At 39.4% G+C, this 23129-nt stretch overlaps 1 protein-coding gene across 4 annotated transcripts in view; it reads right to left on the bottom strand.

The window, feature by feature from the left end:
• LOC128638563 (uncharacterized) overlaps window positions 1-23129 on the bottom strand; it is a 431654-nt gene that overhangs the window by 53789 nt on the left and 354736 nt on the right. The window lies entirely within an intron of this gene.

The following is a 23129-nucleotide window of genomic DNA, read 5'->3' as shown; positions in this document are numbered from 1 at the left end:
CAGAATCTGAAGACAACTGCTGTGCTAAACTGTCCAACCAAAAAAACATAATTTATGTAAGAACTTACCTGATAAATTCATTTCTTTCATATTGGCAAGAGTCCATGAGCTAGTGACGTATGGGATATACATTCCTACCAGGAGGGGGCAATGTTTCCCAAACCTCAGAATGCCTATAAATACACCTCCCACCACACCCACATCTCAGTTTTACAAACTTTGCTTCCTATGGAGGTGAAGTAAGCTTGTGCTTGATTTTTATGATTTCTTCTATGATAAGCGCTTCTAAGCATTCTGAAGCCCAATTCCTCTCAGAGTACAGTGTTTGTCAGAGGAATGTGAAATAGCCAAGTAGTGAGGTGATAACAAAAGGAGTAAAAAAAGCATACAAAAAGAGGAACTGGAAATATAATTGTGCTTTAATAAAAAAAAAAAACATAACCACCATAAAAAGGGTGGGCCTCATGGACTCTTGTCAATATGAAAGAAATTAATTTATCAGGTAAGTTCTTACATAAATTATGTTTTTCCTTGTCTGTGACATACCTAAGATGTGGAAGTTCACAGAATAGTCACTAGAGAGGGATAAAATAACAGCTATTTCCACTGAGAAATTAAATCCACACAATAATTAAGTTTTTCTTAAATCAAAAGCAGTAGAATCAAACTGACACAGCTGCCTGAAGAACTTTTCTACCAAAGACTGCTTCAGAAGAAGCAAAATACATCAAAATGGTAAAAACAATAAAAATATGCAAAGAAGACCAAATTACTGTTTTGCAAATTGATCAACCAAAGCTTCATTCTGACTAGGAACATGAAATGGCAACTGAACTTAGAAGAATGAGCTGTAAATCTCTGAGGCCGAGCCTGCCTCCAAATAAGCCTTGAGAAGCAAAAGTTTTAACCAGGATGCCAAAGTTAGAGCAGAGAGGAAGAGGCTTTCTAACCTTTTCTGGAACCAGAAAAACAGCCAATAGACTAGAAGTCTTCTGAAATTCTAGTAACCTTGACATAGAATTATAAAGCTCTTACCACATCCAAAGGATGTAAGGAACTCTCAAAGAATTATTTAGGATTAGGACACAAAGAAGAAACAACAATTTCTCTACTAATGTTGTTCAAGTTCACAACCTTAGGAAGAGAAAAAATAAAGAAGTCTACAAAACAACTTACCTAGATGAAAAATCAGATAAGGAGACACACAAGAGAGGGCTGATAAATCAGAAACTCTTCTAGCAGAAGAGATAGCCAAGAGAAAACATAATTTATGTAAGAACTTACCTGATAAATTCATTTCTTTCATATTGGCAAGAGTCCATGAGCTAGTGACGTATGGGATATACATTCCTACCAGGAGGGGCAAAGTTTCCCAAACCTCAAAATGCCTATAAATACACCCCTCACCACACCCACAATTCAGTTTAACAAATAGCCAAGAAGTGGGGTGATAAGAAAGGAGCGAAAGCATCAACAAGGAATTGGAATAATTGTGCTTTATACAAAAAAATCATAACCACCACAAAAAAGGGTGGGTCTCATGGACTCTTGCCAATATGAAAGAAATTAATTTATCAGGTAAGTTCTTACATAAATTATGTTTTCTTTCATGTAATTGGCAAGAGTCCATGAGCTAGTGACGTATGGGATAGCAAATACCCAAGATGTGGAACTCCACGCAAGAGTCACTAGAGAGGGAGGGATAAAATAAAGACAGCCAATTCCGCTGAAAAAACAATCCACAACCCAAATCAAAAGTTTTAATCTTTATATTGAAAAAAACTGAAATTATAAGAAGAAGAATCAGACTGACACAGCTGCCTGAAGTACTTTTCTACCAAAAAAACTGCTTCTGAAGAAGAAAAAACATCTAAATGGTAGAATTTAGTAAAAGTATGCAAAGAAGACCAAGTTGCTGCTTTGCAAATCTGATCAACAGAAGCTTCATTCTTAAAAGCCCAGGAAGTAGAAACTCACCTAGTAGAATGAGCCGTAATCCTTTGAGGCGGGATTTACCCGATTCCACATAAGCATGATGAATCAAAAGCTTTAACCAAGACAGCTAAGAAATGGCAGAAACCTTCTGACCTTTCCTAAAACCAGAAAAGATAACAAATAGACTAGAAGTCTTTCTGAAATCTTAGTAGCTTCAACATAATATTTCAAAACTCTGACCACATCCAAAGAATGTAAGGATCTTTCCAAAGAATTCTTAGGATTTAGGATACAAGGAAGGAACAATAATTCCTCTATTAATGTTGTTAGAATTCACAACCTACTTCACCACCTCCATGGGAGGAAAAGTTTGTAAAACTGAATTGTGGGTGTGGTGAGGGGTGTAATTATTAGGCATTTTGAGGTTTGGGAAACTTTGCCCCTCCTGGTAGGAATGTATATCCCATACGTCACTAGCTCATGGACTCTTGCCAATTACATGAAAGAAACAATACTTTCCAAGAAAGTAAATAATCCTCAAAGAAAATATAAGCTTAAAAGAAAGATCCTACAAAATCCTTAAACCAGATTAAGACTCCAAAAAAAGGAGAAATTAATAACTTAACAAGTTTGATACAAACCAGAGCCTAAAAAAAACAGTGAATATCAGGAGATGAACGGAATGAACAGAGATGTGTCCCTTCAAAAAAAAACAAAATTGTAGACAAACTTAATCCAAACCATCCTGAAGAAACTGTAAAAGCCTTGAAATTCTAAAAGAATGCCAAGAGAATTTATGAAGAGAACACTATAAAATATAGGTTTTCCAAACCTGATTAATACATGTTCCTTGAAACAGACTTATAAGCCTGCAACATAGTGAAAAAACAGAGTCAGAGAAACCTCTATGACTAAACACTAATCAATTTCCATACCTACAAAACATAATTTATGCAAGAACTTACCTGATAAATTAATTTCTTTCATATTGGCAAGAGTCCATGAGCTAGTGACATATGGGATATACAATCCTACCAGGAGGGGCAAAGTTTCCCAAACCTCAAAATGCCTATAAATACACCCCTCACCACACCCACAATTCAGTTTAACGAATAGCCAAGCAGTGGGGTGATAAAGAAAGGAGTAGAAAGCATTAACAAAGGAAATTTGGAAATAATTGTGCTTTATACAAAAAATCATAACCACCATAAAAAGGGTGGGCCTCATGGACTCTTGCCAATATGAAAGAAATGAATTTATCAGGTAAGTTCTTACATAAATTATGTTTTCTTTCATGTAATTGGCAAGAGTCCATGAGCTAGTGACATATGGGATATCAATACCCAAGATGTGGAGTCATCCACTCAAGAGTCACTAGAGAGGGAGGGAATACAAATAAAAACAGCCATATTTTGTTGAAAAAATTAATCCACAACCCAAAAAAATAAGTTTATTTTCATTTTTGAAAGAATTAAACTTAAATCAAAAAGCAGAAGAATCAAACTGAAACAGCTGCCTGAAGAACTTTTCTACCAAAAACTGCTTCCGAAGAAGCAAATACATCAAAACGGTAGAATTTAGTAAATGTATGCAAAGAGGACCAAGTCGCCGCTTTGCAAATCTGATCAACCGAAGCTTCATTCTTAAAAGCCCACGAAGTGGAGACTGATCTAGTAGAATGAGCTGTAATTCTCTGAGGCGGGGCCTGACCCGAATCCAAATAAGCTTGATGAATCAAAAGTTTCAACCAAGAAGCCAAGGAAATAGCAGAAGCCTTCTGACCTTTCCTAGGAGCAGAAAATAAAACAAATAGACTGGAAGTCTTCCTGAAATCTTTAGTAGCTTACACATAATATTTCAAAGCTCTTACCACATCCAAAGAATGTAAGGATCTCTCCAAAGAAGTCTTAGGATTAGGACACAAGGAAGGGACAACAATAACTCTACTAATGTTGTTAGAATTCACAACCTTAGGTAAAAATTTAAAAGAAGTCCGCAAAACTGCCTTATCCTGATGAAAAATCAGAAAAGAAGACTCACAAGAAAGAGCAGATAGCTCAGAAACTCTTCTAGCAGAAGAGATAGCCAAAAGGAACAACACTTTCCAGGAAAGTAGTTTAATGTCCAAAGAATGCATAGGCTCAAATGGAGGAGCCTGTAAAGCCTTCAGAACCAAATTAAGACTCAAATGACAGGCTTAACGAACTAAAGCCTGTACAAAACAGTGAATATCAGGAAGTATAGCAATCTTTCTGTGAAATAAAACAGAGAGAGCGGAAATTTGTCCTTTCAAGGAACTTGCAGACAAACCCTTATCCAAACCATCCTGAAGGAACTGTAAAATTCTAGGAATTCTAAAAGAATGCCAGGAGAATTTATGAGAACACCATTAAATGTAAGTCTTCCAATCTCTATAATAAATCTTTCTAGAGACAGATTTACGAGCTTGTAACATAATATTAATCACTGAGTCAGAGAAACCTCTATGACTTAGAACTAAGCGTTCAATTTCCATACCTTCAAATTTAATGATTTGAGATCCTGATGGAAAAACGGACCTTGAGATAGTAGGTCTGGCCGTAACGGAAGTGGCCAAGGCGGGCAACTGGACATCCGAACCAGATCCGCATACCAGACCCCACAAAAGACTGTTCCATGATGATTTTGGAGATCACTCTTGGAAGGAGAACTAGAGGCGGGAAGATGTAAGCAGGTTGATAACACCAAGGAAGTGTCTGCGCATCCACTGCTTCCGCCTGAACATCCCTGGACCTGGACAGGTATCTGGGAAGTTTCTTGTTTAGATGAGAGGCCATGAGATCTATCTCTGGAAGCCCCCACATCTGAACAATCTGAGAAAACACATCTGGATGGAGAGACCACTCCTCTGGATGTAAAGTCTGGCGGCTGAGATAATCCGCCTCCCAATTGTCTACGCCTGGGATATGCACCACAGAGATTAGACAGGAGCTGGATTCCGCCCAGGCAAGTATCCGAGATACTTCTTTCATAGCTTGGGGACTGTGAGTCCCACCCTGATGATTGCCATAAGCCACAGTTGTGATATTGTCTGTCTGAAAACAAATGAACGGTTCTCTCTTCAGAAGAGGCCAGAACTGAAGAGCCCTGAGAATTGCACGAAGTTCTAAAATATTTATTGGTAATCTCGCCTCTTGAGATTTCCAAACCCCTTGTGCTGTCAGAGATCCCCAAACAGCTCCCCAACCTGAAAGACTCGCATCTGTTGTGATCACAGTCCAGGTTGGGCGAACAAAAGAAGCCCCTTGAACCAAACGATGGTGATCTATCCACCATGTCAGAGAGTGTCGTACATTGGGATTCAAGGATATTAATTGTGATATCTTTGTATAATCCCTGCACCACTGATTCAGCATACAAAGCTGTAGAGGTCTCATGTGAAAACGAGCAAAGGGGATTGCGTCCGATGCTGCAGTCATGAGACCTAAAACTTCCATGCACATAGCCACTGAAGGGAATGACTGAGACTGAAGGTGCCGGCATGCTGCGACCAATTTTAAACGTCTCTTGTCGGTTAGAGACAGAGTCATGGACACTGAATCTATCTGGAAGCCTAAAAAGGTGACCCTTGTCTGAGGAATCAAGAAACTTTTTGATAAATTGATCCTCCAACCATGTTTCCGAAGAAACATCACTAGTTGATTTGTGTGAGATTCTGCAGTATGTAAAGACTGAGCTAGTACCAAGATATCATCCAAATAAGGAAACACCGCAATACCCTGTTCTCTGATTACAGATAGTAGGGCACCCAGAACCTTTGAAAAGATTCTTGGAGCTGTTGCTAGGCCAAATGGAAGAGCAACAAATTGGTAATGCTTGTCTAGAAAAGAGAATCTCAGAAACTGAAAGTGTTCTGGATGAATCGGAATATGAAGGTATGCATCCTGCAAGTCTATTGTGGACATATAATGTCCTCGCTGAACAAAAGGCAGAATAGTCCTTATAGTCACCATCTTGAAAGTTGGTACTCTTACATAACGATTCAAAATTTTTAGATCCAGAACTGGTCTGAATAAAATTTCTTTCTTCGGTACAATGAATAGATTTGAATAAAACCCCAAACCTTGTTCCTGAGGAGGAACTGGCATGATTACCCCTGAAGACTCCAGATCTGAAACACACTTCAGAAAAGCCTGAGCTTTTACTGGATTTACAGGGATGCGTGAGAGAAAAAATCTTCTAACAGGAGGTCTTACTTTGAATCCTATTCGATACCCTTGAGAGACAATGCTCTGAATCCAATGATTTTGGACAGATTTTATCCAAAAATCCTTGAAAAACCTTAATCTGCCCCCTACCAGCTGAGCTGGCATGAGGGCCGCACCTTCATGCGGATTTAGGGGCTGACTTTGGTTTCCTAAATGGCTTGGATTTATTCCAATTTGAGGAAGGCTTCCAATTGGAAGCAGATTCCTTGGGGGAAGGATTGAGTTTTTGTTCTTTATTCTGACGAAAGGAACGAAAACGGTAAGAAGCCTTAGATTTGCCCTTAGGTTTTTAATCCTGAGGCAAAAAACTCCTTTTCCCCCAGTGATAGTTGAAATAATAGAATCCAACTGAGAACCAAATAAATTATTACCTTGGAAAGAAAGAGATAGTAATCTAGATTTAGATTTCATCATTCCAAGATTTAAGCCACAAAGCTCTTCTAGCTAAAACAGCTAAAGACATGGATCTAACATCAATTTTGATAATATAAAAAATGGCATCACAAATAAAATGATTAGCATGTTGCAGTAAGCGAACAACGCTAGATATGTCAGAATCCAATTTGTGTTGCGCTAAATTTTCCAACCAGAAAGTTGATGCAGCCGCAACATCAGCCAAAGAAATAGCAGGTCTGAGAAGATGACCTGAATATAAATAGGCCTTCCTTAGATAAGATTCAAGCTTCCTATCTAAAGGATCCTTAAAGGAAGTGCTATCTTCCATAGGAATAGTGGTACGTTTAGCAAGAGTAGAAATAACCCCATCAACTTTGGGGATTTTTTCCCAAAACTCTATCGGCTAGATTTAGAGTTTGGCGTTAGCCGTCAAAACCAGCGTTAGAGGCTCCTAACGCTGGTTTTGGGCTACCGCTGGTATTTAGAGTCAGTCAGGAAAGGGTCTAACGCTCACTTTGCAGCCGCGACTTTTCCATACTGCAGATCCCCTTACGTCAATTGCGTAGCCTATCTTTTCAATGGGATCTTTCTAACGCCGGTATTTAGAGTCGTGGCTGAAGTGAGCGTTAGAAATCTAACGACAAAACTCCAGCCACAGGAAAAAAACCAGGAGTTAAGAGCTTTTTGGGCTAACGCCGGTTCATAAAGCTCTTAACTACTGTGCTCTAAAGTACACTAACACCCATAAACTACCTATGTACCCTAAACCGAGGTCCCCCCACATCGCCGCCACTATAATAAAATTTTTTAACCCCTAATCTGCCGACCGCACACCGCCGCCACCTACGTTATACTTATGTACCCCTAATCTGCTGCCCCTAACACCGCCGACCCCTATATTATATTTATTAACCCCTAATCTGCCCCCCTCAACGTCGCCGACACCTACCTACACTTATTAACCCCTAATCTGCCGACCGTACCACACCGCTACTCTAATAAATGTATTAACCCCTAAAGCTAAGTCTAACCCTAACACTAACACCCCCCTAAGTTAAATATAATTTAAATCTAACGAAATAAATTAACTCTTATTAAATAAATTATTCCTATTTAAAGCTAAATACTTACCTGTAAAATAAACCCTAATATATCTACAATATAAATTATAATTATATTGTAGCTATTTTAGGATTAATATTTATTTTACAGGCAACTTTGTATTTATTTTAACCAGGTACAATAGCTATTAAATAGTTAAGAACTATTTAATAGCTACCTAGTTAAAATAATTACAAAATTACCTGTAAAATAAATCCTAACCTAAGTTACAATTAAACCTAACACTACACTAGCAATAAATTAATTAAATAAAATACCTACAAATAAATACAATTAAATAAACTAACTAAAGTACAAAAAAATAAAAAAGAACTAAGTTACAAAAAATAAAAAAATATTTACAAACATTAGAAAAATATTACAACAATTTTAAACTAATTACACCTACTCTAAGCCCCCTAATAAAACAACAAAGCCCCCCAAAATAAAAAATGCCCTACCCTATTCTAAAATTAAAATAGAAAAGCTCTTTTACCTTACCAGCCCTTAAAAGGGCCATTTGCGGGGCATGCCCCAAAGAATTCAGCTCTTTTGCCTGGAGAAAAAAAACATACAATACCCCCCCCAACATTACAACCCACCACCCACATACCCCTAATCTAACCCAAACCCCCCTTAAATAAACCTAACACTAAGCCCCTGAAGATCTTCCTACCTTATCTTCACCACACCGGGTATTACACCGATCCGTCCTGGCTCCGATGTCTTGATCCAAGCCCAAGCGGGGGGCTGAACACATCCATCCTCCGGCTGAAGTCTTGATCCAAGCGGGCAGAAGAGGACATCCGGACTGGCAAACATCTTCATCCAAGCCGCATCTTCTATGTTCTTCCATCCGATGACTACCGGCTCCATCTTGAAGACCTCCAGCGCGGATCCATCCTTTTCTTCCGACGACTAGACGACGAATGAAGGTTCCTTTAAGGGACGTCATCCAAGATGGCGTCCCTCGAATTCCGATTGGCTGATAGGATTCTATCAGCCAATCGGAATTAAGGTAGGAAAATTCTGATTGGCTGATGGAATCAGCCAATCAGAATCAAGTTCAATCCGATTGGCTGATCCGATCAGCCAATCAGATTGAGCTTGCATTCTATTGGCTGATCGGAACAGCCAATAGAATGCGAGCTCAATCTGATTGGCTGATCGGATCAGCCAATCGGATTGAACTTGAATCTGATTGGCTGATTCCATCAGCCAATCAGAATTTTCCTACCTTAATTCCGATTGGCTGATAGAATCCTATCAGCCAATCGGAATTCGAGGGACGCCATCTTGGATGACGTCCCTTAAAGGACCCTTCATTCGTCGTCTAGTCGTCGGAAGAAAAGGATGGATCCGCGCTGGAGGTCTTCAAGATGGAGCCGGTCGTCATCGGATGGAAGAACATAGAAGATGCGGCTTGGATGAAGATGTTTGCCGGTCCGGATGTCCTCTTCTGCCCGCTTGGACCAAGACTTCAGCCGGAGGATGGATTTCTTCAGCCCCCCGCTTGGGCTTGGATCAAGACATCGGAGCCAGGACGGATCGGTGTGATACCCGGTGTGGTGAAGATAAGGTAGAAAGATCTTCAGGGGCTTAGTGTTAGGTTTATTTAAGGGGGGTTTGGGTTAGATTAGGGGTATGTGGGTGGTGGGTTGTAATGTTGGGGGGGGTATTGTATGTTTTTTTTCTCCAGGCAAAAGAGCTGAATTCTTTGGGGCATGCCCCGCAAATGGCCCTTTTAAGGGCTGGTAAGGTAAAAGAGCTTTTCTATTTTAATTTTAGAATAGGGTAGGGCATTTTTTTTGGGGGGGGGCTTTATTGTTTTATTAGGGTGCTTAGAGTAGGTGCAATTAGTTTAAAATTGTTGTAATATTTTTCTAATGTTTGTAACTTAGTTCTTTTTTATTTTTTGTACTTTAGTTAGTTTATTTAATTGTATTTATTTGTAGGTATTTTATTTAATTTATTTATTGATAGGCTAGTGTTAGGTTTAATTGTAGATAATTGTAGGTATTTTATTTAATTAATTTATTGCTAGTGTAGTGTTAGGTTTAATTGTAACTTAGGTTAGGATTTATTTTACAGGTAATTTTGTAATTATTTTAACTAGGTAACTATTAGTTATTAACTATTTAATAGCTATTGTACCTGGTTAAAATAATTACAAAGTTGCCTGTAAAATAAATATTAATCCTAAAATAGCTACAATATAATTATAATTTATATTGTAGCTATATTAGGGTTTATTTTACAGGTAAGTATTTAGCTTTAAATAGGAATAATTTATTTAATAAGAGTTAATTTATTTCGTTAGAATAAAATTATATTTAATTTAGGGGGGTGTTAGGGTTATGGTTAGACTTAGCTTTAGGGGTTAATACATTTATTATAGTAGCGGCGAGGTCTGATCGGCAGATTAGGGGTTAATAAGTGTAGGTAGGTGGCGGGACGTTGGGGGCGGCAGATTAGGGGTTAATAAATATAATATAGGGGTCAGCGATGTTAGGGGTAGCAGATTAGGGGTACATAGGGATAATGTAGGTTGCGGCGGTGTACGGAGCGGCAGATTAGGGGTTAATAATAATATGCATGGGTCAGCGATAGCGGGGGCGGCAGATTAGGTGTTAATAAGTGTAGGTAGGTGGCGGCGACGTTGGGGGCGGCAGATTAGGGGTTAATAAATATAATATAGGGATCGGCAATGTTAGGGGCAGCAGATTAGGGGTACATAGGGATAATGTAGGTTGCGGCGGTGTACGGAGCGGCAGATTAGGGGTTAATAATAATATGCAGGGTTCAGCGATAGCGGGGGCGGCAGATTAGGGGTTAATAAGTGTAAGGTTAGGGGTGTTTAGACTCGGGGTACATGTTAGGGTGTTAGGTGCAGACTTAGGAAGTGTTTCCCCATTGGAAACAATGGGGCTGCGTTAGGAGCTTAATGCTGCTTTTCTGCAGGTGTTAGGTTTTTTTTCAGCTCAAACAGCCCCATTGTTTCCTATGGGGGAATCGTGCACGAGCACGTTTTTGAAGCTGGCCGCGTCCGTAAGCACCGCTGGTATCGAGAGTTGCAGTGGCGGTAAATATGATCTACGCTCCCTTTTTTGGAGCCTAACGCAGCCCTTCTGTGAACTCTAAATACCAGCGGTATTTAAAAGGTGCGGGGGAAAAAAAAGCATGCGTAGCTAATGCACCCCTTTGGCCGCAGAACTCTAAATCTAGCCGTATAGATTTTGCTGGTAAAGGATACAATTTTTTAAACCTTGAAGAAGGAATAAAAGAAGTACCTGGCTTATTCCATTCCCTAGAAATCATATCAGAAATAGCCTCAGGAATGGGAAAAACCCCTGGGGAAACCACAGGAGGTTTAAAAACAGCATTTAAACGTTTATTAGACTGAACGTCAATAGGACTGGTTACCTCAATATCCAAAGTAATTAACACTTCTTTTAATAAAGAATGCATATACTCTATTTTAAATAAATAAGTAGATTTGTCAGTGTCAATGTCTGAGGAAGGATCTTCTGTTTCAGATAGATCCTCATCAGAAGAGGATGAATTATTATGTTGTTGGTCATTTGAAGTTTCATCAGCTAAATGAGAAGTTTTAAAAGACCTTTTACATTTATTAGAAGGTGGAAATGCAGACAAAGCCTTCATAATAGAATCAGAAACAAATTCTTTAAAATTTACAGGTATGTCATGCACATTAGAAGTTGAACGAACTGCAACTGGCAATGTACTATTACTGATGGAAACACTATCTGCATGTAAAAGTTTATCATGACAACTATTACAAATGACATTCGGTGGAATAATTTCTACAACTTTACAACAAATGCACTTAGCTTTGGTAGAACCGATGTCAGGCAGCAATGTTCCAGCAGAAACTTCTGAGGTAGGATCAGATTGGGACATCTTGCACAATGTAAGAGAAAAAACAACATATAAAGCAAAATTATCTATTTCCTTATATGACAGTTTCAGGAATGGGAAAAATGCAATAGCATAGGCCTCTGAAAGCAAAAAGCAAGAGGCAAACAAACAAGGGGTATTGAAATAATGAAAAAAATTTGGCGCCAAATATGACGCACAACGTAACGTAAAGTCTTTTTTGGCGCCAAAAATGACCGGAAATGACACACTTGCGTCACTAATGACGCCGCCGTGTGAAAGGTCTCGGCGTCACTTATGATGCCGGAAATGACGAAGTTGCGTCATAAACTTACTTTTTTGCGCCAAGAATGACGCAATAAAGTTTAGCATTTGACACACCCGCGGGCCTAATACCTGCAATTACAAGAAGTAGTCAATTGAAAAAAGACTAAACCCCAGGTAAGAAATAGATTTCTTAAAAATGTTTACATTCCCAAATATGAAACTGACAGTCTGCAGAAGGAAATACATGAACCTGACTCATGGCAAATATAAGTACAATACATATATTTAGAACTTTATATAAATGCATAAAGTGCCAAACCATAGCTGAGAGTGTCTTAAAGTAATGAAAACATACTTACCAAAAGACACCCATCCACATATAGCAGATAGCCAAACCAGTACTAAAACAGTTATTAGTAGACGTAATGGTAAATTGAGAGTATATCGTCGATCTGAAAAGGGAGGTAGGAGATGAATCTCTACGACCGATAACAGAGAATCTATGAAATAGACCCCAGTTAGGGAAATCATCGTATTCAAATAAGTGATACTCCCTTCACGTCCCTCTGACATTCGCTGTACTCTGAGAGGAATCGGGCTTCAACAATGCTGAGAAGCGCATATCAACGTAGAAATCTTAGCACAAACTCCATAGGAGGCAAAGTTTGTAAAACTGAATTGTGGGTGTGGTGAGGGGTGTATTTATAGGCATTATGAGGTTTGGGAAACTTTGCCCCTCCTGGTAGGATTGTATATCCCATATGTCACTAGCTCATGGACTCTTGCCAATTACATGAAATTACATTAGTAATTTGAGATCCCAATGGAAAAAAACAGCCCTTGAAACAAGAGGGCTGGCCAAAGAAAAAACGGCCAAGGATGACAACTGGACATCCGTACAAGATCTACATACCAAACTTGTGAGGCCATGTTGATGCTAGAAACACATGAGACTGTTCCAATATGATCTTGGAGATCACCCATGGAAGAAAAAACCAGAGGTGGAAACATGTAGCCAGGTTGCAAAACCAAGACACTGCTAATGCATCCACCATCTCCACCTGAGGGATCCCTGAACCTGAAAAGGTAGCTTGGAAACTGAGAAAACATATCTGTATAAACATAACACTCTCCCGGACGTAAAGTCTGAAGGCTGAGATAATTCACCTCCAAAATGTCTAAACCTGAGATATGAATCGTAGAAATTAGACAGGAGATGAATTCCATCTAAGAACGTTTTCAAGATACTTCTCAATAGCTAAGGAACTGTGAGTCCCTATTGATGATTGGCATATGCACAGTTGTGAAACTGTCTGTCTGAAAACAAAATGAAAAGTTCTCGTAAAAGAGGCCAAGCTTGAAAGCGCTCTGAAAATAGCACAGAGTTCTAAAATATTGATTGGTAACCTCGCCTCTTGAGGTTTCCAAACCCCTTGTGCTGTCAAAGACCCTCAGACAGCTCCCCAATCTGTAAGACTTGTATCCAATCTAGGAAGGGGCCACCTGAAAAAACTATGATAATCTAATCACCAAATTAGAGAGTTGAGTGTTGGAATAAAGAATATCAACTGTGATATCTGAAAACAATCCCTGCACCATTGATTCAGTATGCAAAGCTTAGACAGGCTAACGCGAATTACAATTGACTCTTGTCCAATAAAGGCAAAGTCATGAACACTGAATACATCTAGAAACCCAAAAATAGGTGACCCTTGTCTAAGGAATCACAAAAGTTTTAGGTAGATTAAATCCTCTAATCAAGTCTTGAAGAAACCAACTAGTTGATTAATGAGAGATTCTAATAAAAGAAAAGTTTAAGCTAATACCAAGATACCATCCAAATAAGGAAGCACCACAGTACCCTACTGTCTGAATACAGAAAGAAGGGCACCAAGAACCTTTGAAAAGATTCATAAGGCTGTCGCTAGACCAAAAGCAAAGAAACAAATTGGTAAAGCTTACCTAAAAAAAAAGAGAATATCAGAAACCAAAAGTGGTTTCAATGAAATAAAATATGAGGATAAATGTCCTGTAAAATTGTGTGGACATGAAATGACCTTGCTGAAAAAAAGGCATAATAGTCCTTATAGTCGCCAACTTGAAAGTTGAGAATCTTAGAAAACAATATAATGTTTTCAGATCCAAGATTGGACTGAATAAACCCTTCTTCTTTGGGACAAAGAATAGAATTGAATAGAAACCCAAACCCTGTTCCTGCTAAAGAACTTGTATAATCACTCCTGAAAAAAAATTCAAAGTGTACTAAGAAAGAAAGAATCTTCCCATAGAAGGTCTCATTCTAAAAAATCTATTTAAAACCCTAAAAATAACATAAATTGAGTTTCCAAAGACAATTTAATCTGCTCCCCACCAGAAGGACTGGTTTGAGAACCACACCGTCATGCAGTCTTAATAACTAGTAATTATATAGAGTTTTTCTCCCAGGAGGATACAAAAAATGCTTTTTTTGTGCTTGCACCCGGAGTTAACCAAATAAGCAGCTGAAAAAATAGTAGTTATTATTACCCAAATAAATTGTACAAAATAAATTGACCTTAAAATGCCAAAGGGCTGTATTAACCCTGCTGAGATATGAATCTATGACCATTGGATCTAGAACAAGCGTTTGTAGTCAGGACATTAACCAACTGATCTACATCACCAGACTAAAAGTAGGGCAGAAAAAACTCTAAACCTCCAGAAATAGTGGCGATAATAGAAAACAAACAAATTATTATTCTAACAAGATAGAGATAATAAAATATATTTGAAAGCATAATAATACATATAGTAAACATAATTAAATGAATACATCTGAAGTAAATAAACAGAGTTATATACTTGAGAATCTGAAACTGAAGGTTGAGAGAGCAGTAATGTCAGCCACAGATAAAGCTGAGCTAAAAATATAAACAGTACGTGAATATGCTCTACTAAGGATATAATCAAAATCTAAAGAATCCTGAAAATAAGTACCAATTCCCATAATTAATAGTAGTACAGTCCCAAGAGGGAATCAGGCTAACCTAGAATATATTACATATAGTATATTGAATAGAAAAAAAACCTCAAGAGCAAATTAAAATCTTAAAATCCATATTTGAAAAGGATTAATAACATAGTTAATAAGAGGACTAGACTCCTAAAAGCTATAAATAATAAAATTACCTTAACAAAGAACAAAAAATTTTCAAATAAAAACTAAGGAGAATTTTTAACAAACTGTCTGATACTGGATCCTTTGAGCCAAAGAAACCTTCATCAGTAGAATAAACTGTCGGTCAGAATAAAATTAATTAAATCTTAATAATTTTGAAAACACCTTGTAAGTTTACTTAAAGGCATAATAGCAGGCATAACCTTTATAATAAAAGTAATAACATATGATATTTGCAGATGAAAAGGAAATTTATGCTAACCGGATAAATTTGTTTCTTTTACGATATGACGAGTCCACGGATTTCATCCTTACTTATGGGATATCGCCTCCTGGTCAGCAGGAGGAGGCAAAGAGCTCCACAGCAGAGGTGCATAAATAGCTCCTCCCTTCCCCCCCAACCCAGTCATTCGACCGAAGTTAGGAAGAGAAAGGAAAAGCCAAGGAGCAGAGGTGACTGAAGTTTAACAAAAATAAAAACCTGTCTCTTAGAAGAAAAAAATGACAGGGTGGGCCATGGACTCGTCATATCGTAAAAGAAACAAATTTATCAGGTAAGCATAAATTTCCTTTTCTTTTACAAGATATGACGAGTCCACGGATTTCATCCTTACTTATAGGATACAATACCAAAGTTATAGGACATGGATGAAAGGGAGGGACAAGACAGGAACCTAAACGGAAGGCACCACTGCTTGAAGAACCTTTCTCCCAAAAACAGCCTCAGACGAGGCAAAAGTATCAAATTTGGAAAATTTGGAAAAAGTGTGAAGAGACGACCAAGTTGCAGCCTTGCAAATCTGTTCAACAGAAGCATCATTTTTAAATGCCCATGAGGAAGCCACAGCCCTAGTAGAATGAGCCGTAATTCGTTCTGGAGGTTGCTGTCCAGCAGTCTCATATGCAACACGGATGATACTCTTCAGCCAAAAAGAAAGAGAGGTAGCCGTAGCTTTCTGACCCCTACGTTTCCCAGCAAAAACAACAAAAAATGAAGATGTTTGACGAAAATCCTTAGTCGCCTGCAAGTAGAACTTCAAGGCACGGACTACGTCCAAATTATGTAACAGACGCTCCTTCTTAGAAGAAGGGTTAGGACACAAGGAAGGAACAACAATTTCCTGATTAATATTTTTGTTAGAAACAACCTTAGGAAGAAAACCAGGTTTGGTACGTAACACCACCTTATCAGAATGGAAAATAAGATAAGGAGAATCACATTGTAATGCCGAAAGCTCAGAAACTCTGCAAGCAGAAGAAATAGAACCAAAAATAAAACTTTCCAAGATAATAACTTTTTTTTTTTTTATAAAATAATCTTTATTGAGGTTCTCATAAGAACAAACAAACAAGTATCATCAGCATGCTATAAGACATAACACAACAAAACAACAATTTGCAGTGTGTATTCAAAATAAACAAACTTTAACAATCTAATCTAGCGCGGTACACACACAGCTGAATATTTAAAAGATGAACCTCAAGTTTTCTCATTTTTCTTAGAAATATTCCCCCTAAAGAGCATTTAAGACCTCTTGGGCCTGATTATTTGTATAGGAGTCACATAGGGAAATATAATAACAGGATGTCATACTGAAGCCCAGAGAACATAATAAACTAGCAGGAATATGTGGCTTACAATTTAGAACTTAAGCCACCTGATTCTGGGCACTAGAAATGGATATGCTACTATTAAGGTTGCGGTATGAGAGAGGTAAACTGCTTGGGTAGTCCTCCATAACTGGAAGGCACATTATACGGGGGAGAGGGGTGATTATTCACATATGGTGGGTAGGCAAGGTGATTTATTTTAACTTATGAAGGAATGTATGTGTCTAGCTCCGAAATCTAACTAGGGACTGAGAGTGTTTTTAGGCAACAACGTCTTCACCAACTTACTCCAGCCTTCAGCCTACCTAATCAATGGCATATTTGATAAGAGAGAATAAGCTTTCCCAGGTTTTCTGGGTACTAGTTAGGTGCAACAGAACAAACAGTATTTCAACACATAAAAGGAATATCATTTCAACGTGGTCTAGATCTAGTCTAACTTATAATGAACAATATAGCTACTTAAAATTTCCAATACAAAATTGAACGTGTAGTTACACATCTGATCGATAACAAACAGCATTATAGAAAACAAATTGAGCAACATATAAGTAAATAAACTAAGTAATATCAAGCCTATTATCAATGTGCTCAGTAGTGTCTAATTACCTGAGAGACTAATCTTATTTAGCAGGTCTGGCATTTATAGAGGGAGAGTATAAATTTCTAACTTCACCATTCCTGGGATCAATAGTATAAACAGCGTGTCACCTATGTATTCTAACTGGGTATGATGGCCCTCACTTGCACTTTGTCATTGTGGAAACTAGCGTTGTAGAAGTCTGCGGTATATGTAGGCATGAAGTCCGGCATCCTAGCCAGGATAGGCACATAAGAAGCTTAGAAGAGGTCTATGAGAAAGCTGTCCGGTATAAAAGTTAGTTTAGGGACTTCCGTAATGCTACCAAGTCTGTCGGCATGGAAAGTAGCCTGTCTTTCCTACCCGATACCCATCCTAGCCATCTGTGTCCCGATCTCAAAATGTACCTTTACAGCATGCATCTCAAGGGCGAGATGCCAGAAAGAATAAGGTAGACAGCTTTGACTGTGAGTAGGAGGGAGTTGACGCGCTGCCATCCTGAAGTGTAAAGCCATTGGAGTGGTATTGAAGGCAACCTGATGGTAAGCGGTGCTAGAAACATCAAAACACTCGAGGGTTTCTTGAGACCCGTGATCTATGTGAGTGAAGTCCGCTCTTGTTCGACTTTTGGAGATCGCTTCAGGTAGTGTAGTCTCAGCGGTGTTCACCTTAGTCTTAGGACGTGTCTCCGTCTCAGCAGGTGTACAGCTAGGAGTACCTGGGGGATGCTGGGGCCCCAAAGCATCCCCCTCAGTAATGTTCACCTCAGCCGAGTCCAGAAACCTCGCCTTCGCAAGTCCGCATTCCTCCTGCAGATCAATGGTGCTATTTGAAGTTGCAAAGAATGTTTTTCTATGATAGAATAGGAGTCTTCCAATTTCGGCAAGTATCAAGCGGGTATCCATCGTAATAACTGTGCTCCCACGAGGGAGATAAAATGTCCGCCACTTGTGAGGTTTTTGGAAGAGTCTCTCAGAGCTAGTACACAATTAGTGCTCCAGCAGTCAAAACGAGCGTCCTCCAAATATCAGATGAGGCTTTAGAAAGGCAGTCTACTTAAAATAAACACTAGTAGTGGGTTAAAATCCATTCTTAGATCCTTATTAGCAAAAACTATTCCCTCCAAGATAATAAATATCTATGGAATGCATAGGTTCAAATGGAACCCCTTGAAGAACATTAAGAACTAAATTCAAACTCCAAGGAGGAGCAATTGGTCTAAATACAGGTCTGATTCTAGTCAGAGCCTGACAAAAAGATTGAACATCTGGAACATCTGCCAGACGCTTGTGTAGCAAAATAGACAAAGCAGAAATCTGTCCCTTTAGGGAACTTGCAGACAACCCTTTCTCCAATCCTTCTTGGAGAAAGGATAAAATCCTGGGAATCCTAACCCTACTCCATGAGTAGCCCTTGGATTCGCACCAATAAAGATATTTACGCCATATCTTATGGTAAATCTTTTTAGTAACAGGCTTGCTTGCCTGAATCAAGATATCAATGACCGCATCAGAGAACCCCCGCTTGGATAAAATCAAGCGTTCAATCTCCAAGCAGTCAGCTGCAGAGAAATTAGATTTGGATGATGGACCCTGCCTCAATGGAAGCTTCCACGGTGGCAGAGATGACATGTCCTTCAGATCGGCATACCAAGTCCTGCGAGGCCATGCAGGAGTGATGAGAATCACCGAAGCCCTCTCCTGTTTGACTTGAGCAATCACTCGGGGAAGGAGAGCAAATGGAGGAAACACATAAGCTAAGTTGAACGACCAAGGTGCTGCCAAGGCATCTATCAGTTCGGCCTGAGGATCCCTGGACCTGGATCCGTATCTCGGGAGCTTGGTATTCTGACGAGATGCCATAAGATCCAGCTTCGGTCTGCCCCATCTGAGAATCAGGGTGGCAAAGACCTCCGGGTGGAGTTCCCACTCCCCCAGATGAAACGTCTGTCTGCTCAAAAAATCCGCTTCCCAGTTGTCTACTCCTGGGATGTAGATTGCTGACATAACAAGAGTGAGTCTCCGCCCACCGAATTATCTTGGATACTTCTGTCATCGCCAAGGAATCTCTTGTTCCTCCCTGATGATTGATATAAGCCACAGTCGTGATGTTGTCCGACTGAAATCGGATTAACTTTGCCGAAGCCAACTGAGGTCAAGCCTGAAGAGCATTGAATATTGCCCTCAACTCCAGTATATTGATTGGAAGTAGGGACTCCGACCGAGTCCACACACCCTGAGCCTTCAGGGAATTCCAGACTGCACCCCATCCTAGCAGACTGGCGTCCGTTGTCACTATCACCCATGAGGGTCTGCGGAAGCACGTCCCTTGGGACAGATGATCCGGCGACAACCACCAAAGAAGAGAGTCTCTTGTCTCCTGATCCAGATCTATGTGAGGAGACAAATTTGCATAATCTCCATTCCACTGTCTGAGCATGCTCAGTTGTAGAGGTCTGAGATAAAAACGAGTAAACGGAATGATGTCCATTGCCGCCCACATCAATCCAATTAACTCCATGCACTGAGCCACTGATGGACGAGGATTGGACTGAAGGGCTCGGCATGTATTCAGAATCTTTAACTCTCTGACTTCCGTCAAGAAGATTTTCATGGATATAGAGTCTATTAGAGTTCCCAGGAAAGGAACCCTTGTCTGAGGAATTAGTGAACTCTTTTCTAGATTCACCTTCCAACCGTTAGTCCTTAGAAAGGACAAAACCATGTCGGTATGAGACCTTGTCAATTGATAAGACGACGCCTGGATCAGAATATCGTCCAGATAAGGCGCCACTGAAATGCCCCGCAGTCTGAGAACCGCTAGCAGAGACCCTAGAACCTTCGTGAAGATCCTGGGTGCCGTGGCCAGCCCAAAGGGCAGAGCCACAAACTGAAAATGTTTGTCCAGGAAGGCAAACCTTCGGAACTGTTGATGATCTTTGTGGATAGGAATATGAAGATATGCATCCTTTAAGTCCACGGTAGTCATATATTGACCCTCCTGGATCAATCGAAGAATTGTCCGAATAGTCTCCATCTTGAAGGATGGGACTCTGAGAAACTTGTTTAGACTCTTGAGATCTAAAATGGGTCGGAACGTTCCCTCTTTTTTGGGAACCACAAAGAGGTTTGAGTAAAACCCCTGCCCCTGTTTTGAAATGGGACAAATTACTCCCATAGTGGAGAGGTCTTCAAAACAACGTAAGAACGCCTCTCTTTTTATCTGGTCTACAGACAATCGTGAAAGAAGAAACCTTCCCCTTGGGAAGGAATTTTTGAACTCCAACTGATACCCTCGAGACACGATTTCTAGTGCCAAAAGGCAGCCGCAGTTGTGACTGGTACAATGCAGGCCGTTGGTTGTAATAGAAACCCTTGATGTACAAATAGTATGCACAATTAAGCAGCTAATCAACAGTGAATAAACAAATAGCGTATAAACAAATGCCAGTCAATCCTTAAACGTAGAGACTCCAACACAGCTAACCAGACTTAGGGGCCAAAAATACTAATATACCGCATAAGAATAATATGTTATCATGTGCAAACATGTGTACAGTAAAGATGTTCCAAATATAGTTATATCAAATACTGTCAAGATGGGTTCGCAGAGCGCAATTGGTTGTATATGGAAGGCAAGTAATATGTAAGCAGTTGTCGTAGCAACGGTAAATACAACAGGACCCGTATGTATCAAGGCAAGGCAATGCAGGGAGCGTATATGTGTTACGGGTGACCCGTATTAGAGCCATACAATGTATATTACATATGCAATAAGCCTGTATACAAGAGGGTATGTGCAATCAAACCCTATATTGGATATCATATATTAAACATTAACAGACCAGGCATGCAACAGCCCACTATATATAGCAAGAGGTCAGACTGGATCAAAAATATATACACACTCTCTCCAGTCATATGGGTGACACATATGTTGGTGGACATAACAGCTAAACTGGACACATTGATGGAGTTAAATAGTACAGGCACCTGTCACCATCACACATAAATAAGAATAGGCCAACAAGGTACAAAAATGAAAACAATACATATGTCGGAATAGGCACAATATGCAAAGTACCATATATAGAAGCAAATAAAAAAGCAAAGAAAAAGAAAAAACAATATCAGTATTATTAGGGGGGCAAGTTATATGGAACATCCCCCCAGCAGCACTACCTAGGGGGCTAGAGGATGCATAAGGTACAAATAATAAATTACATAATTAAAGGCACACCTGTCAGTCCAGATAGGTGTTCAATCCCTTGGGTATGAGGGTGTCCAACACAAAAGTCTAACGTGCCTCCCTCCTCAGTAGTTGGGTATTCCTGTCACCTCCCCTTGCCAGTGGGGGAACATGATCAATAATAGTGTATTTTAAGTCCTTGACAGTGTGGTTGAGGTCAAAGAAGTGGCGTGCCACCGGCTGATCCGAGGTTCCCTTTTTCACGGCTGCTCTAATGGCAGAATGATGGTTCGCCATCCTTGTACGTAAGTTATCTGTAGTTTTACCCACATAAAAAATCCCACAAATGCTGTTATGACCACCAACATATGGGTCACCCCTATGATTGGAGAGAGTGTGTACATATTTTTGATCCAGTCTGACCTCTTGCTATATATAGTGGGCTGTTGCATGCCTGGTCTGTTAATGTTTAATATATGATATATAATATAGGATATCCAATGTAGGGTTTGATCGCACATACCCTCTTGTATACAGGCTTATTGCATATGTAGTATAAATTGTATGGCTCTAATACAGGTCACCCCTAACACATATACGCTCCCTGCATTGCCTTGCCTTGATACATACGGGTCCTATTGTATTTACCGTTGCTACAACAACGGGTCTGTACTGCTTACATATTACTTGCCTTCCATATACAACCAATAGCGCTTTGCGGACCCATCTTGACAGTATTTGATATAACTATATTTGGAACATCTTTACTGTACACGTTTGCACATGATAACACATTGTTATGCGGTATATTAGTATTTTTGGCCCCTAAGTCTTGTTAGCCGTGTTGGAGACTCTACGTCTAAGGATTGACTGGCATTTGTTTATACGCTATTTGTTTATTCGCTGTTAATTAGTTGCTTAATTGTGCATACTTAAAGGGACACTGAACCCAAAAAAATTTATTTCGTGATTCAGATAGAGCATGCAATTTTAAGCAAATTTCTAATTTACTCCTATTATCGATGTTTCTTCGTTCTCTTGCTATCTTTATATAAAAAAGAAGGCATCTAAGATTTTTCTTGGTTCAGCACTCTGGACAGCAGTTTTTGATTGGTGGATGAATTTATCCACCAATCAGCAAGGACAACCTAGGTTGTTCACCAAATATTTTCCCGGCATCTAAACCTATATTCTTGCATTTCAAATAAAGATTCCAAGAGAATGAAGAAAAATTGATAATAGGAGTAAATTAGAAGGTTGCTTAAAATGTCATGCTCTATCTGAATCACAAAAGAAAAAAATTGGGTTCAGTGTCCCTTTAACATGTTGTGTTACCGTTGCCATGACTATAGCCCCGTATGTTGGTGAGCAGTTCCCGGCTTTTTACATAATGACAGGCCCTATACCTCATGAATGTACAGACGCTCATCTACTAATTTTCCATCCTGCACTTAATACTTCGTCTATATAGGATGGCATTATAGGTTGGTTCTCTCTCCTATGTTTTCCTTATTTGACGTTTATATGATCGCACAATGTATCTATGCTACAACCAATTCACATTTTTGGCCCTTTCATGTTTGGCCACTATGCCTTGTAGTTCTTATGCTTATCCTCTTGCCTAGACGTTATTTGATTAGTTTTTTCTTGCATGTTTATTATGTTTAGCTTACTGTTGCCGTGACACCGGCCCCTTAGGCTAGTAGGTATTTCTTAGCTTTGGTACACAGAGACGGGCCCGACACTTTGT

This window comes from Bombina bombina, chromosome 8, assembly GCF_027579735.1.
Source record: "Bombina bombina isolate aBomBom1 chromosome 8, aBomBom1.pri, whole genome shotgun sequence".
Lineage (NCBI taxonomy): Eukaryota > Metazoa > Chordata > Amphibia > Anura > Bombinatoridae > Bombina > Bombina bombina.
The sequence above is the reverse complement of the archived record's forward strand: the minus strand, read 5'-3'. Positions and strand labels throughout refer to the sequence as shown.